Here is a 19,636-nt window from a genome sequence, read left to right on the forward strand (position 1 = left end):
CAAAAATTCTAAATTCGGTATTTTTCATTGTTTCCGGCTTCAAGGTCGTTGAAAATTTTGAAATTGGTACTGATCGTTGTTTCCGGATTTAAAAATCCTCAAAAAATTTTAAAATCGATATTGTCCATTATTTCCAAATTCAAGGTCATCGTAAATTTTAAAATGGGTATTGTCCATTATTTTCGACTTCAAGGTCGTCGAAAATTTAAAAATTCTCTATTGTTTCCGACTTTAAGGTCATCAAAAATTTTAAATTCGGTATTTTTCATTGTTTCCGGCTTCAAGGTCGTTGAAAATTTTGAAATTGATATTGTTCGTTGTTTCCAGATTTAAGATTGTTGAAATTTAATAATTTGTTGAAATTTAATAATTGATATTGTCATTGTTTCCCACTTCAAGGTTGTCGAAAATTTTAAATTCGGTATTTTTCACTATATCCCTCTTCAAGGTCGTCGAAAAATTATTTGCGTAGAAGTAGGAATAATAAAGTTTGAAAAGGAAAAGAGATGAAAAAAATAATGATGAAAAAATGATAAAAACATATAAAAAAATGGAAAAGAAAGTAAATAAAAATCAATTTTAAACAAAAAAATACGTGTCAAAATGCTATGGGCGCGAGTATCACACTCTCTTGCCAAAGGTCTGGTTGTCAGCATTCGGGAGGGTAATAAATCCACTTTTAAATAGTTTAGGGGGTGTAATAAGACCCCTCTAAAGTTAAGGTGTGTCTCAGCTCTTTTGGGTATAGTTCAGGGGGGGGGGGGGGGGTAACAGGCTATTTTTTCAAAAAAAAAAAAAGGGGGAGGGAATCTTCGTACTTGTGACTTTTTATTAACACTTACCATGAAAAGTGAACATCACTCATTTTACTGCTCAAATTTATTATACTACTTAGTATTGATTTTGTAGTTTGTCCATCATTAATATTTAATATATATTTATTTCGTGTATGTCATTTTATTTGAAGATATGGAGAATTTTCAAAGCAAGTTTATGCAATTATGAAGATATTTGTTTAATTGATTCTGGTACAACACACACAATATTTAAAAATCAAAAATATTTTTCTCATTTAAATATGGTCAAAATAAATATTACTACGATTTCTGGTAGTACTAATTTGATTGAAGGCTTCGGAAGAGTCATTATAATTTTGCTCAAAGGAGCTAAGCTCATCATAAATAATGCTATGTTTTCTCCTAAATTTCGGAGAAACTTGTTGAGTTTTAAAGATATCCATGAAAACAGTTATCATATCAAGACAATGGGTGAGTTGAATCATGAATATCTTGGTATTACCAAGAATGTCTCTGGGCAGACATGTGTTATAGAAAAGTTCCTTGCTTTATTTTTTGGCTTGTATTGGACAAAGATTAGTGTGATTGAGGCACATTCTACAGTAAACCAAAAGTTTACTAATTCCAATATTTTTGAACTTTGACACGATCGGTTAGGACATCCTGGATCCATAATGATGAGACGAATTATAGAAAATTCAAATGGGCATCTATTAAAGAACATGAAGGTTCTTTCAAATAATGAATTTTCTTGTACTTCCTGTTATCAAGGTAAATTAATTGTGAGGCCATCACCAACTAAGGTTGAGATTGAGTCCCCTGCGTTCTTAGAACACATACAAGGAGATATTTGTGGATCTATTCACCCACCTAGTGAGTCATTTTAATATTTTATGGTCTTAATAGATGCTTCTTCTAGATGGTTCCATGTGTGCCTATTGTCATCTTGCAACTTGGCATTTGTAAAATTATTGACACAAATAATACGATTGCGGGCACAGTTTTTCGATAATCAGATCAAGTCTATTCGCCTTGGTAATGCTGCAGAATTTTCATCCCAAGCATTTAATGATTATTGCTTATCAATTGGGATAAAATTTGAACATCCTGTAGCTCATGTTCACACTTAAAATGGCATTGCCGAATCATTAATTAAACGTTTGCAATTGATAGCAAGACCATTGCTTATGGAAACTAAGTTGTCCACCTCTGTTTGGGTCATGCTATTTTGCATGCTGCAATATTTGTTCGTCTCAGACCGATAAATTATCATAAATTTTCTCTGTTACAGCTAGTTTTAGGTCAAGAGCCTAATATATCTCATTTGAGAATTTTTGGATGTGCTGTGTATGTGCATGTGGCACCACATTAAGATGGGCCCTCAAAGAAGGTTAGGAATATATGTTGGTTTGAATCACCCTCTATTATTCGCTACCTTGAATCATTGACTAGAGATATGTTTATTGCTCGATTTGCAGATTGCCGATTTGATGAGACTGTTTTTCCAAAATTAGGAAGAGAAAATAGTGAAATCAAAAGAAAAATTTTGTGGAAAAATCCATCACTATCTCATCTTGATCCACGTGCTTCTATTTGTGAGCAAAATGTACAAAAGATTATTCATTTGTAAAAAATAACAAATCAAATGTCGAACGCATTTACAGATTTAAAAAGGATTACAAAATCATACATTGAATGTCCCAATACGAATTGAGGTTCCTGTAGGACCATCTACTAGTGTCGTGGCTAATGAGTCCAAAACATGCCTGAAGCATGGTAGACCATTGGGTTCTAAGGATCGAAATTCTAGAAAAAGAAAAATAAATGGTCAAGATGACCCTACAAGAGAATCTCATATGGAAGTTCAAGATTTGAACAATTTTGATACCCTTGGAGAAATCAATGAGCTTGAACCTCAAGAAAATGAGGAATTATCTATAAATACAAGTGGTGGTGAAACTAATTTGAATCGATCAAAAATAGTGGTGGACTATATTTTTGCATATAATGTTGCAACAAAAATCATGCAAGATAGCAAAGATCTCAAACCTCAGTCGGTCACGGAATATCGACAAAGAAATGACTGGCCAAAAGGGCAAGAAACAATTCAATCTGAGTTGAATTCACTTGTTAAGCGTGAAGTTTTTGGATCCATTGTTCAAACACCAAATGGTATTAAACCTGTTGGCAATAAATGGGTCTTTGTGCGTAAAAGAAATGGGAAAAATGAAATACAAAGATATAAGGCACACCTTGTTGCACAAGGATTTTCACAAAGGCCTGGTGTCGATTATAAAGAGACATACTCACCAGTTATGGATGGAATAACTTTGCGTTATCTCATTAGTTTCACTGTTTATGAGAGACTTGAAATGCATTTGATGGATGTGGTTACAACCTACCTTTATGGATCACTTGATAATGAGATATACATGAAAATTTCTGAAGGATATAAAATGCACGAGGCATCTCGAGAAATGTATTCAATTAAATTGTAGAGATCATTATATGGATTGAAGTAATCTGGACGTATGTGGTATAACCGCCTTAATAAGTATTTATCTAAAGAAAGTTATATAAATAATGAAATTTGTTCATGTGTTATTATAAAGAAAACAACATCGGATTTTGTTGTGCTTATTGTTTATGTTGATGACATAAATCTTATTGAAACTCCAATAGAGCTTCAAAAGGCAATTGGTTATTTAAAGAAGGAATTTGAGATGAAAGATCTTGGAAGGACAAGATTATGTCTTGATTTGCAAATTGAGCATTTGACAAACGGTATCTTTGTCCATCAATCTACCTATACAGAAAAGGTTCTGAAAAGATTTTGTATGGATGAAGCGTATCCATTAAGTACTCTAATGATTGTTCGATCACTTGATATGACTAAGAATCCATTCCGACCTCAAGAAAAGAACGAGGAAATTCTTGGTCCTGAAGTACCATATCTTAGTGTAATCGGTGCACTAATGTATCTTGCTAACTCTACAAGTCCTGATATAGCCTTTTCTATTAATTTATTAGCAAGGTACATTTCTGCTCCTACTAGTAGGCATTGGAATGGAATCAAACACATATTGCGGTATCTAAGAGGGACTATCGATATGGGCTTATTTTATGCTAAAGATTGCAGTCCCAATTTTATTGGTTATGCTGATGCAGGGTATTTCACAGGCTATGTATTCATTTGTGGGGGTACTGCCATATCTTGGATATCTACAAAGTAGTCTATTATGACTACTTCATCAAATCATGTGGAGATAATAGCTATTCATGAAGCAAGTTGTGAATGTGTGTGATTGAAATCTATGATACACCTCATTCTAGAAAAATGTGGTCTAAAATGCAACAAAGTACCCACGATTTTATATGAAGATAATGCAGCATGCATAGCGCAGTTAAAGGGTGGATTCATAAAGGGAGATAGAACAAAGTACATTTCGCCAAAACTTTTTTACACACATGAACTCCAAAAGAATGGCGATATTGACGTACGACAGATTCGTTCAAGTGACAATTTAGCAGACTTGTTCATCAAGGGATTGCCAACTTCAATATTCGAGGAACTGATATACAAGATTGGAATGCGACATCTCCGAGATGTTAAGTGATGTTTTAATCAGGGGGAGTAAATACACACTGCACTCTTTTTTCCTTAGTCAAGGTTTTGTCCTATTGAATTTTTCTTGATAAGGTTTTTAATGAGGCAGTTGAAAAATAAAATGTATATTACAAGATATGCATTATTAGAGTTTCTTTTTATTTTGTATTAGACATCCAGGGAGGGTGTTAAGAAATATCTAGTAGTGTATATGTCTTCCCCACTTTTAAACATTTCAACATTGTGACAAACATTTCAACATTATGACTTTTTCATGCATGAACCTCTTCTTTCTATTGGTTGCCAAGGGTGGCAAATTTGCCTATAAGAGGCATGCATGTATTTTCATTTTGCACAGAGAAAACAATACATAATAAAAGGTCTTGCAATCTGTTTCTTAGTTTCTTCTGTTATTTTATTTTATAACACTTCTTCTCTTCTTCCTTATACTATTTCTTCTTGTATTCTCTGTAAATTTAATATGATATCAGAGCCATAGAAGCTCGAATTTGTCAGTTCACTTACAAAATCTTTACATTTCTTTCTTCTTTCTATTTTTCTGTTGAATCCAGACTCAACCGAGTCGGAATTACATTCAAGAAAATTTTATAATTCTGAAAATCTTAAAGTTTCACAATGGTCATTAATGGAGAATCACATACTGAGAACACATCCAATGCACAACCATCACATGTTGACACATGATATCTTTGGACAAGGTGTTGTGATTGAAGCAATATATCCCTTATATCTTGCCAATGCTATCATGAGTGGCATTTCTTTGATCTCAATTCAATTGATAGACATAAATTACTATTTTATATGGAGTCGTTCGATCAGGATTGCTCTTATTGGTAGGAATAAGTTTGATATAGTTGATGGATCTTAAAGAAAAGAGAAGTTTCATGACAAATTTGGATCTCAATGAAAAAGGTGTAATGTAGTTGTTCTCTCATGGTTGATGAGCTCGGTGTGACAAAGCTTAATCAATAATATAGCCTATGCTACAAATGCTTATGTTGTGTGGACTGATCTCGAGGAAAGATTTAACAAGATTGATGATTCGTCCATTCAATCTGCACAGGAAAATTGTTACTCACACTCAAGGCACCTCAACAATCTCTGTCTATTCCACTAAGTTTTTGGGTGAATATGAAACACTAATGCCTATGACTAGTTGTAATTGTGAGAGTCAAGTGATTTCTGGTGCATTTGCAAAAATAAAAACTGTATCAATCTCAGGTGATCCCAAGATAAATAATTTTTTCTTCTTTCTCAACTTGGGTGTATGACACAAAATTATTTTAATTTATATAAATGTGCCTAATAGCATCAGAGTCTATCACTCATTTTTTCACATTGATCTCAATATTCATTTCTGAAAGAAAATAACTTATTTTGATATAATTTTTTTGCCGGAAGAGGTAAGCTTGTCTACTCCTTATACCATGTAATCTAAAAAGACAAGCATTTTCAAAACATGTATAATTTGAAATTCATAATAAAGAAATACTCATCACTCTCATCTCTAATTTATTCGTGATAACCACTTTCAGTTTGCGATTGATGAAACTTTATTGACTCTGAACAAAAAAATAGAAAGGACGAAAAGGAAAAAAGAAAATAAATAAATAAATATAATATTTAATACAACATGTGAATTCCCTGAAGAAGAAAAAAAGAGAAAGGAGATTAGGAAAGAGCATAGATGAAGAAAGAACAAAAATATATCAATTGTACCTTGAGTTAAGACTCCTTTAGTAAAAGTAAATAAGTTTTCAATATAACATAGCTCAAGTAAAATTTGCTAAATTTTATGGGTTCTACAAAACTTTTAGAAAAAATTAGACGACTTGTTTCTTTAGTAAGCTAAGAATTATCATGGACTTTGATATTGGAGATGCACACTTGATTAGAATTATTAATTCCCCTAGAAGAGTATCATTAGCAAAGACTTTGATGCACTTCTTCCATTTGTGTTGCAGGATAACAGCTAACATGACTAAATTAAATTATCGTTCAAGTATACTTTCTTATCTAAAGGATTTTAAAGCTACTATACTTGCTTTGGTTTAGTTTTAATAATTTAAATTGATGATCGTTCAATTCTGTAACGCTAGGTAATCGTTGATTTTTATTTTTAGGTTTTAGATGAAACACCTCTTTATTTTTGATAAATATTGAATTGATTGATTGAATAAGGGGATAAATCTGAAGAAAAAAAAATTAGAAAAAAAGACATTGTTTTATAGGCCATAAAAAGGTGTCACATCACTTGTCTATATTCTTGCTTTATATTGTAAAAACAGTCATACGTCTCTATAACGTCATCTCGTTAACGACATTTTCACTATAGCGGCCTGATTTTCTTCAAAATTAATTTTTCATGTTATATTTTACTTCTCTATTTTGATATTCTACCTATAACAACAATGCTTTTATAAAATTATCCCTCTATAACATCATACTAAAATATTATGTAATAATATTTTGTAATAAAAAATATATTATATACAAAATAAAACACAAAAATATTTACGATAATCATTATTAATGTCTTGCATGTAGTAAATTTCACGAATATCTAATTTAAAGGAAAAATTATATTTAAATGGTTCACATTAGTTACTTCATAACTTCATGATGAAAAGACTATTGATATTTGCATTTTTATAACCACGTTCTTTCTAATAGCTAAATTAGATCAAAACGTCGAAATCAATATACATATATAATATCACCCACTCTATAGCAGTCATAAAATTTTTGAACAAATACAATGATTCGACCATAATGTTAGAGTTTGTGTTAAGCTCGAATTTGAGCTGAATTTGGTGAACAAAGTGAAGAACCCTAATTTGATTTTGAGAGAGTGAATGAAGAGAGAGAGAAATATCTTTTCTTATTCCATCAGAATGATCTAGAACCGGGTCCACTATTATTTATACTTTGTAATAGTGGACCGGGTCACCAATATTGTTACAAACAATTAAGGTCCAATTTGACATAATAATGAATTGGCCCAAATTATTGACTAAGTCTAAAAATATACACTATTAGTCAGTGTGATACAAAAATTATACATGTGTATCTCTATAGCTATGTAATTCCAACACCTCCTCAAGCTGGAGGGTGTGGACACGCCAAGCTTGCAGAGAATGCCATGATGAGATGGACATGGGAGTGGTTTAGTGAAAATATCAGCCAACTGTTCTACGGAAGTGATGAACTGAAGAGAGACAAGGCCGGAATGAACACAATCACGAACATAGTGGCAATTTATCTCGATGTGCTTGGTATGATCATGAAAAATAGGGTTCCGAGCTATGTGAAGAGCTATCTGACTGTCACAATATACAGGAACAGGTTTAGAAACATCAACACCAAAATCATGTAAAAGACGCACCAACCATGATAATTCAGCCACAACTTTGCGTAAGGCACGATAATCAGCTTTAACAGATGAAAGACATATGAGAGAGCCACCCAAAGTGATGAAGAACCCAGTGACTGACCGGCGTGAATTAGCATACGCAGCCCAATCAGAATCAGGACAACCTAACAATGAATAGTCCACAAAATTATTGAACAATAAACCCAGGGTAGGAGCATTGAACAAATAGCGCAAAACATGAATACCATCCATAATATGAGGGACTTGAGGAGCCTGTAAGAACTGACTCAAATGTTGAACAACATAAGAAATGTCAGGCCTAGTGTGCTAAAGAAAATTCAGCTTGTCAATAAGGGGACGAAAAGTGGAAGGATCAGTGAGAAGGCCCTCCATGTCAGTAGTAAGCTTCTGAGAAGCATCAAGGGGAGCAGAGATACGGGGAAACTGATCACAATGAAATGCAGCTAGCAAACCAGAGGCAAACTTGTGTTGAGTCATAAGATAGCCTTGAGGATGAGAAAAAATCTCCAAACCCAAAAGTAATGGACTAAACCAAGATCTTTGATCTTGAATTTCTTTGATCTTGAATTGAGTGTCCAGAAATAATTTCAAATCATCCAGCTCAGATATATCATCCCCATTAAGTAGGATTTCATCAACATATACAATTAATATAGTAATAGAGCCATCAACCCTTTTGGTGAATAAAGAATAATCATTCTTACTGGAGGAATAGCCACGAAGGGAAAATGCATTAGACAACTTAGAAACCACTGTCTTGAGGCCTGCTTGAGGCCATAAAGAGACTTCCTTAACTTGCAACCAAATGAGCAAAAATAGGAACAGAAGAAGAGAGGTTCAAACCAAGAGGAGGTTTCATATATACTTCTTCATGGAGATTACTATGAAGAAAAGCATTATTCATATTAAGCTGATAAACAGTCCAATTTTTCTTAATAGCAATGGACAGAAGAACCTTAATAGTGGTGAATTTGACCACAGGAGAAAAAGTCTCAGTATAATCAATGCCCTCCTTCTGGGTGTCCCTTCTAATGACAAGTCTAGCTTTGTATCTTTTCACAGAGCCATCAGATTTGTGTTTGATTTTATAAACCCACATACAAGAGATAGGTTTCTTGTAAGCAGGCAAATGAACTACATCCCAAGTGTGATTAGCTTCAAAAGAATGGAATTCTTGAAGCATGGCATCTTGCCAGGCAGGATGACAAATAGCCTGGTGATATGACTGAGGTTTAAGTGTGGGAGGCTCAACTGAGGACACCTTAGAAACTGAAGTGCATACATAGTAAGATAAGTAGGATGGAGTGGAATGAGTTCTGGAGTACCTTCTGATAGGAGGATCAATAAAAACAGAAGAGTGGTTGGTTGGAGTTGAAGATGGAGAAGGAACAGAGACAGTGTAAGTAGGTGGAGGGCTATCCAAATCTAGAACAACAAGGTGAGAAGCAGATGTAGAGAAATAAGGAAAGAGATGTTCATGGAACATAACATCCCTGGAGAAAAATATGGAATGGGTGGCAAGGTTGAGCAATCAAGGGTATCCAATGAAAACACAATATAATGATCTAGGTTGAAATTTATCTTTCCAACAGTAGAAGAGTGAGAATAACACAAACATCCAAAGACTTGAGATGATCATAAGAGGGGAGAGAATCATGAAGCTTTTCATAAGGAGAGAGGTTGTGTAAAATGAGGAAGGTATTCTAATGATGAGATAAGTGGTAGTTAATACACAATCACCCCAGTATTTAATAGGGAGATTAGATTGGAAGAGTAAAGCTCTGGAAGTTTCAAGTAAATATTTATGTTTCCTTTCCATAACACCATTTTGTTGTGGTATGTGAGGAATGGTTGACTAGTGAAGAATACCATTTTCTACAAAGAAAGAGGCAGCTTTTGTACTGCTACCTAATTCATATGCATTATCAGACCTAAAATACTAAATAGAGGTATGAAAATAGACCTACCTTCACCATGGACACAAAAGATTTGAGGATGGATAATGCATTACTCTTACAGGAGAGAAAATGTGTCCAAGTAACTCTGGTGAAATCATCAACTAGTGTAAGAAAGTATCTAAAACCATTGTAAGTTCTAGTGTGGTAGGGACCCCAGATGTCTATGTGTATTAGTTGAAAAGAAACTGTGGTATGAATATTACTGGGGGGAAAGGGAATCCTATGTTGTCTTGCTTTAAGACAAATATCACAGAAATTTTTATTGAAAAGGGAGTTTTGAGTATAAAAAAGGGAGAAGATTCATTTTTTGGTAAGGCATATGACCCAACCTTTGGTTCCAAAACAAGTCCATTTTATTATTGTTGTGAAAGAAATTACAAGATAGAACAAGATTTTGATCACTAGGAGAGTATACAGTACTTTGAAAAGAAGAACTAGCAAAAAAAAAAACTAGGACATGATAATGAAATGCTACCAGGATAGTAGTAATATAGTCCATCTGAAGCTTTACCAATTTCCAGTGGCCTCTTTAGAGAAGGGCCCTGCAGATAACAAGCAGAAGTAAAAAACACTGGTACGCATTTTAATTGAGTAAGGAGTTGAAATACAGAAAACAAATTAAATTAAAATAAAGGAACTAACAGGACATTAGGTAAAGTGATATTATCCCTCAGATGTAGAGAGCTAGTGGATATCACCTTAACCTTATATCTATTTGGTAGAGTGATTAGGAAAGGAACAGAAAAAAGTTGTAAGTTGTGCAGTAGATGTTTATGAGGGGTCATATGGTTTGAACCACCTGATTCTAGAATCTAAGGATTTATTCCTAAGTCTAAGGATCTGTGAACACTATAACCATCAGAAGTGAAGACAAAACTACTTGACAAACCGGCAAAATTGGCAAAACTAGATGATTCACCAGCAGGTTGTTATTCATGAGGGATTGAGGAGACCTAAACTTGTTGAAATAATGTCGTGAGATGGTTGTATTGTTCTTTAGTGAATCCATATGGGGATTCTTGAGGATATAAGACAGTGGAGGTGGATGCACCATTTGATGGATTTGAACATGTAGGATGCAATATTTGTACACAAAATGTAGTTGGTTTCTTGTTCTTTATGAACTTGAAATCAACTGGGAATCTATGAAGTCTATAGCATGTTTCAATAGTGTGCCCAGGTTTCTTGCAGTACTTGCATGTTATGGGCACATTTTGATTCTTGTTAGAGTTGAAAGAAACCTTTTGATTGTAAGTTCTAGATATGTGAGTTGAGGCATGGAAAGAGACCGGGTCACTGGAAAAATTTGGAATTCCAGTTTGAGTTTTCTTTTGACTTTCATCCTGCTGTAGAAGTCCATACACTTTGCTAATTGATAGAAGAGGTGTCATCATCAGTGTATTGCCCCTAACAGTGTTGTAAGTCTCATTGAGACCTCTAAAGAATTGAAATAGATATTGATCTTAGATGAATTTGCTTAATGCTCCACAAGTACATTTAGGTCCAACATATGAAGCATTGAGCTCATCCCAAAGGCCTCTCATTTTGGTAAAATATCTAGATATATTAGAAGAAACTTGAACTGTAGCATTGATCTCTCTTTAGATGTGTATGTACCTAGACCCATTGGATTTCCCAAATATATCATTTATGTCTTTCCATACCTCTCTAGTACTGGATAGACACATCACACTGATGGTTTTTTCTCTAGTCAGAGAATTGATAATCCACGCTTTGACTATATGGTCACACATTTCCCAAAATAGGAAATATGGATTATTAGGATCGGGTCCAGGGAGTTTACCATTCACCATGCCTAGCTTGTTCTTAGCAGATAGGAAAGTGATCATGTTGTTTCTCCAAATAGCATAACCATTTCCATTGAAAACTACTACAGGGAATTCAACCATTCCTACTACTGGGAATTCAACCAATGATGGATTTGAGGAATTCACTCTGGATCCCTCACACCCGTATTATGTACATCCATATGAGAACCCTGGTTCTCAGCTAGTACCTGTAGTTTTCAACGAAAATGGTTATGCAATTTGGAGAAACAACATGATCACTTCCCTATCTGCTAAGAAAAAGTTAGGCATGGTGAATGGTAAACTCCCTAGACCCGATCCTAATAATCCATATTTCCCATTTTGGGAAAGGTGTGACCATATGGTCAAAGCATGGATTATTAATTCTCTGACTAAAGAAATAGCCATCAGTGTGATCTGTCTATCTAGTTCTAGAGAGGTATGGAAAGACATAAATGATAGATTTGGGCAATCTACTGGGTCTAGGTATATACACATCCAAAGAGAGATCAATGCTACGATTCAAGGTTCTTCTAGTATACCTAGCTATTTTACCAAAATGAGAGGCCTTTGAGATAAGCTCAGTGTTTCATTTGTTGGACCTGAATGTACTTGTGGAGCATTGGGAAAATTCATCCAAGATCAGCAGCTGTTTCAATTCCTCAGTGGTCTCAACGAGACTTATAATACTGTTAGGAGCAATACACTGATGATAACACCTTTGCCATCAATTAGCAAAGTGTATGGAATCCTACAGCGGATGAAAGTCAAAAGGAAACTCAAACTGGAATTCTAAATTTTTCCAGTGACTCAATTTCTTTCCATGCCTCAACTCACATACCTAGACCTTAAACAAAATGTGTCTTTCAACTCTAACAAGAATCAAAATATGCCCATAACATGCAAGTACTGCAAGAAACCTGGGCACACTATTGAAACATGCTATAGACTTCATGGATTCCCAGCTGATTTCAAGTTCACAAAGAACAAGAAAACAACTGCTTCTTGTGTACAAATGTTACATCCTATATGTTCAAATCCATCAAGTGGTGCATCCACCTCCACTGTCTCATCTCCTCAAGAATCCCCATATGGATTCACTAAAGAAAAATACAACCATCTCATAACATTGTTTCAACAAGATCAGGTCTCCTCAATCCCTCATGAACAACAACTTGCTGCTGGTGAATCATTTAGCTTTGCCAATTTTGCAGGTTTGTCAAATAGTTTTGTCTTCACTTCTGATGGTTATAGTGTTTACAGATCCTCTGACTTAGGAATAAATCCTTGGATTCTGGACTCAGGCGCTTCAAACCATATGACCCCTCATAAATATCTACGACACAACTTGCAACCTCTTTTTATTCCTTTCCTAATCACTCTACCAAATGAATATAAGGTTAAGGTGATATCCACTGGCTCTCTACATCTGAGGGATGATATCACTTTACTGAATGTCCTGTGAGTTCCTTCATTTCAATTCAATTTTCTTTCTTTATTTAAACTCTTTACTCAATTAAAATGCTTAGCAGTGTTTTCCACTTCTGCTTGTTATCTGCAGGGCCCTTCTCTGAAGAGGCAAATGGAAATTGGTAAAGCTTCAGATAGACTATATTACTACTATCCTAGTAGCACTTCATTATCATGTCCTAGTTATTTTTCTTTTGCTAGTTCTTGTTTTTAAAGTACTGTACATTCTACTAGTGATCAAAATCTTGTGCTATCTTGTAATTTCTTTCACAACAATAATAAAATAGACTTGTTTTGGCACCAAAGGTTGGGTCATATGCCTTACCAAAAAATAAAGCTTCTCCTTTTCTTACACTCAAAACTCCATTTTTCAACAAAATTTTTCTGTGATATTTGTCTTAAAGCAAGATAACATAGGCTTCCCTTTCCCCACGGTAATATTCATACCATAGTTCCTTTTCAACTGGTACACATAGACATCTGGGGTCCCTACCATACTAGAATTTACAATGGTTTTAGATACTTTCTTACACTAGTTGATGATTTCACCAGAGTTACTTGGACATATCTTCTCTTCTGTAAAAGTAATGCATTATCCATCCTCAAATCTTTTGTGTCCATGGTGAAGGTCTATTTTCATAACTCTTTCAGTCTTTTATATCTGATAATACATATGAATTACGTGGCAGTGCAGAAGCTGCCTCTTTCTTTGCAGAAAATGGTATTCTTCACTAGTCAACCATTCCTCACACACCACAATAAAATGGTGTTGTGGAAAGGAAACATAAATATTTACTTGAAACTTTCAGAGCTGTACTCTTTCAATCTAATCTCCCTATTAAATACTGGGGTGATTGTGTATTAACTGCCACTTATCTCATTTATAGACTACCTTCCTCAGTTTATACAATCTCTCTCCTTATGAAAAATTTCATTATTCTCCCCCCCTCTTATGATCACCTCAAGTCTTTTGGATGTTTGTGTTATGCTCACTCTTTTACTATTAGGAAACATAAATTTCAACCTAGATCATTAACTTGTGTTTTCATTGGATACCCTTGTGGAAAGAAAGGGTACAAATTGCTCAACCTTACTACCCATTCCTATTTTTCTCCAGGGATGTTATTTTCCATGAACATCTCTTTCCTTACTCCTTTACATCTGCTTCTCCCCTTTCTTACCTTGTTGTTCTAGATTTGGATATCCCTCTACCTACATACACTATCTCTGTTCCTTCTCCCTCTTCAACTCCAACCAACCACTCTTCTATTTCTATTGATACTCTTATTAGAAGGTTCTCCAGAACTCACTCTACTCTATTCTACTTATCTGACTATGTCTGCACTTCAGTTTCCAAGGTGTCCTCAGTTGTGCCTCCCATACTTGAACCTCAGTTATATCACCAGGCTATTTGTCATCCTGCCTGGAAGGATGTCATGCTTTAAGAATTCCATGCTCTTGAAACTAATCACACTTGGGATGTAATTCCTTTACCTGCTCATAAAAAACCTATCTCTTGTAAGCGGGTCTATAAAATCAAACACAAATATGATGGCTCTATGAAAAAATACAAAGTTATACTTGTTATTAGAGGGGACACCCAGAAGGAGGGCATTGATTATACTGAGACTTGTTCTCTTGTGGTCAAATTTCACCACTATTAAGGTTCTTCTGTCCATTGTTGTTAAGAGAAATTAGACTGTTTATCATCTTGATGTGAATAATACTTTTCTTCATAGTGATCTCCATGAAGAAGTATATATGAAACCTCCTCTTGGTTTGACCCTCTCTTCTTCTACTCTTACTTATGCTCTTTTGGTTTGTAAGTTAAAAAAGTCTCTCTATGTCCTTAAGCAGGCCTCAAGACAGTGATTTTCTAAGTTTTCTGATGCATTGTCCCTTCGTGGATATTCGTCAAGTAATAATGATTATTCTTTATTCACCATAAGGGTTGATGGCTCTCTTACTGTATTAGCTATATATGTTGATGATATCCTACTTGCTGGGGATGATATATCTAATCTGGATGATTTGAAATTGTTTCTGGACACTCAATTCAAGATCAAAGATCTTGGTTTAGTCCATTACTTTTTAGGTTTGGAGATTTCATCTCATTCTCAAGGCTATCTTATGACTCAGCACAAGTTTGCCTCTGATTTGCTGGCTGAATTTCATTGTGATCAGTTTTCCCCTGTCTCTGCTCCCCTTGATGCTTCTTAGAATCTTACTACTGACATGGGAGGGCCTCTCACTGATTCTTTCACTTTTCATCGCCTTTTTGGCAAGATGAATTTTCTTCAACACACTAGGCCTGACATTTCTTATTCTGTTCAGCATTTGAGTCAGTTCTTGCAGGTTCTTCAAGTCCGTCATCTTATGACTGGTATTCATGTTTTTCATTATTTGTTCAATGCCCCTGCCCTGGGTTTATTATTTAATAATTCTGTGAACTATTCATTGTTGGCTTATTCTGATTGGGTTGCGTGTGCTAATTCACGTCGACCAGTCACTGGGTTCTTCATCACTTTGGGTAGCTCTTCCATATCCTGGAAGAGTAAGAAACAACCCACAATATCTCTTTCATCTGCTGAGGCTGAGTATCGTACCTTACGCAAAGTTGTGGCTGAATTATCATGGTTGGTACATCTCTTACATGATTTTGGTGTTGATGTTTCTAACCCTGTTCCTGTATATTGTGATAGTCTGGCAGCTCTTCACATAGCTTGAAACCCTGTTTTTCATGAGCGTACCAAGTATATCAAGATATATTGCCACTATGTTCGTGATTGTGTTCATTCCGGCCTTGTCTCTCTTCAGTTCATTACTTTCGCAGAACAGTTGGCTGATATTTTTACTAAATCACTCCCATGTCCAGCTCATCATGGCATCCTCTGCAAGCTTGGCATGCTCACACCCTCCAGCTTGAGGGGGAGTGTTGGAATTACGTAGCTATAGATATACACAAGATCTATACACAGTCTACTCCAGACGGTACAAAACACACCATGATATACAAATACTGAGATAAAATCCTTACAATATAGCTACGATATATGAAAATACAATGAATGTCACAGTACACGAACATAATATGTGAAGATTACACTTCAGATCTAAGCGGTATTTAAGTGTACGAGCAAAATACCAGTTTTTGAGAAATGAGCAGTCGTATGGAAAGAGTTTACCGGTCTTCTTCTTAGACCTGAAGAAGATCAGGTCTTGTGCAACACAGATTGAACCTGAATCAACTTCTACCTCCACGACACCACGAGAAACTCCATGCGAGGGTAGTATCGGATGAAAGCGCACTCCAAGATCTATCAGAAAACCTATTTTGATACCATGTTAAGCTCGAATTTGAGCTGAATTTGGTGAACAAAATGAAGAACCTTAATTTGATGTTGAGAAAATGAACGAACAGAGAGAGAGAAATATCTTTTCTTATTCCATCAAAATGATATAGAACCAGGTCCACTATTATTTATACTTTGTAATAGTGGACCGGGTTACCAATATTGTTACAAACAATTAAGGCCCAATTTGACATAATAATGAATTGGCCCAAATTATTGACTAAGTCTAAAAATATACACTATTAGTCAGTGTGATACAAAAATTATACATGTGTATCTCTATAGCTACGTAATTCCAACAGTTTGTGACCCAAATTTTGTTGATCCGGTCCTGAAAAGTTCGTGGCGCGACTCATGTTTGTGATTTTTTTGTGGGATCTGTGGTGGTAGCGTAGGGAAGCCTCCGCAACCCCGGTATGGACCTGTATGTTTTTGGGCCTACAATTTATTTGTACATACGTATTATATAAGTACGATTTAGTGGGTTGTTTTGGACGATTTATATACGTCATCGAGACTTTCATCTCCTCATTGTACTCCTCTACATTATAGTGAATTCCTCCGCCTCTGTCCATTATTTTTTCCGTCAAGAATTTTCGTATAAATCTGTGTCTTCTTCTTATTTTCTTTTACTTTGTGATATTTCTTATTCTATCTGAACATAACACCTAATTTGAAAAGTCGAACTGTTCTTTCATTTTGGCATGGTTAATGAAAAGACTGCAAACGAAATGAATACTCCTTTAGTAGAGAATAATTTAAGGCGCAGCAGCAGCGCCTTTAATTTAATTTGTGCCAAAGACATATATTCTTTCTCTGCCAACAACAAATAATACTTGGTCCTAATAATTTGTCTGCATCATTATTATTCCCAGTAGCAACTTGTTCTGGAGCCTGCCGCTGCGAGATATGATAGAAGGCATGGAGGCCACGAGTTCCTATTATAACACTCTAATTATTATAGTTTGAGATGAAAAAAGAGAAGAATAATATTCTTTTCATTCATTTTTATATGTCACGTTTCATTTTTAAGAGTTAAATTTCATAAATTTTGACTAGTATATTACTTAAAATGTACTTCACATCTTATTAATATGAGAAAGATTGTAACTTATATATTTTCATATAGTTTTTAAAAATTTAAATTTAAATTTAAAATTTAAAATATTAAATTAATTTAGTTCAATTTAATTTAAACATTAATCAATGTTCGTGAAGCAAAATATAGTAAATAAAAATGAACTGAATGAGTAATAACATCCCTTTCATTCAAACAAAAATGATAATCGAGTTGCACATCTAACAAAGATCGACAAATCTAATTTTTCAGGAATCGATTCTGAAATGAATTGGTATTTGATTTGATCTATTGTTACATGTCAAGAAACTGATTGGATACCTGGATTGACCAAACAGTAAAATTATATTCCATTCAATTCATACAGTAGTATGCCTTTAAATATTAAAAAATGTACAAAATTATCATAAGTTACAACTTTTTAAAATATATTTATACTATGAAAAAATATATTTTAAAATATTTATCAAAATTGTACAATAATTTGAATCTTAAAACCCCAAAAATTACTTCCTCTTATAATTTGTTTATTTACCTTCATTTTTCTTAGTTTTAAAAGAAATTCTCTTTCTCATCAATTCTAACTTTTCATGTCTAAAATCATAAAATTTAAAAAATATTTTAATACTTTAATCTCTACATATTTTCACTTTTTCTATACCTTTTTAAACTTATACCAAATCAAATTCACACGAATAAATTAAAGTAAGGAAGTATAAATAGAGTAGATAAATATACATTATTTACCCCCAAAAGTTAATTACTTCCTCTGTTCTATATTAGTCGGCTCCTATGGACTTGACATAATTACTAAAAAATTATTTATTAGAAATTTATTTTACTAAATTAATCTTATTAATTATGTTTTAAAAATATAAATTTAAATGTATATAATTTATTTAGTTATTTAATGATAAGAATATTATTGAAAGAATATGTTAAAATTCTCTTAATTTCGTCAAATAAATAATTAAATTAAAATAAATATTTTTAGATAGATAGCCAATTAAAATAAAACGGAGAAAGTACTCATTACTTTGTGGGCGTTTGGCTTAACTTTTAAGTTGATCAAAATAGCTTATAGGCTATTTTTTTACTTAAAAAAGTGTTTGACAAATTTTATAAGTGCTTAAAAAAAGTTAATTTTGATTTTTTTTTAAGCCAAAGATAAGAAGCTAGCATTTCTAAAAAAATTTTGGAAAGATTATAAGCTATTTAGAGTTGACCAATTAAATTACACTTTCATCTCTTATAATTATTCCTTATTTCAAGTTTACCCTTGTAGCCCTAATTCTTCATAACACACTTTTATATACCCATTTTTATTTCATATTTTACCATACATAAAATAATATATAGATCAGCATATTATGAAAGTATTATCTATACGGATTACAGAAAGGAAAAATATGAATCAAAATATTATATTACTAGACTTAAGCAGACAATTAAAAGGTGCTATTTTTTTTTCTTTGATCCTATACATGTAATCTTGTATTCAATAATATATATTCTCAATTTTATTTTATTTTAAAATAGAGGTATTTATGTCATAATGTTGGTCCATATACCAACAAATTTGAAAATAATATTAGTAATCACTATAAAATTAATATTAGTTTTATATTATCAATCTCATAAAATTCATTACCAAGATTGTATACATGAATCCCCCTATATATACACAAGTAAATAATGATATATTAAATTTATTGATCAAAATTGACCATAACTATCTTTTTCAAACATAAATATTCAACACTTAAAACTTAGAAAAAAATATTCTTAGCTCACAAATTAATAGTCATTCATGAAAATATTATTTATATATTTAATTTGAATTTGAATCATTTTAGCAATAAAAATTAATAATAATCAACTCTATATATTATTAACAGCTATAAGAATATTTCAAACATTTTGATTAAAAAAAAAAAAAGCTTAAAAGCATTATTTATCAAACACATAAATAATTTTTTTTCAGTTTCAGCGTTTGTTTCCAAACATTTAACTGTTTATTTTTAAAATAAGTTCAACACTTTCAAAAGTATTTTTTAAAAACTTTTTTTTCAGCTTGTCCAAACGAACTCTTTATAAAGGAAACAAGTAAAAATAAAGGGCAAAATTCACAAATAACATACTTATCCCCT

Source organism: Capsicum annuum, chromosome 3 (assembly GCF_002878395.1).
Source record: "Capsicum annuum cultivar UCD-10X-F1 chromosome 3, UCD10Xv1.1, whole genome shotgun sequence".
NCBI lineage: Eukaryota > Viridiplantae > Streptophyta > Magnoliopsida > Solanales > Solanaceae > Capsicum > Capsicum annuum.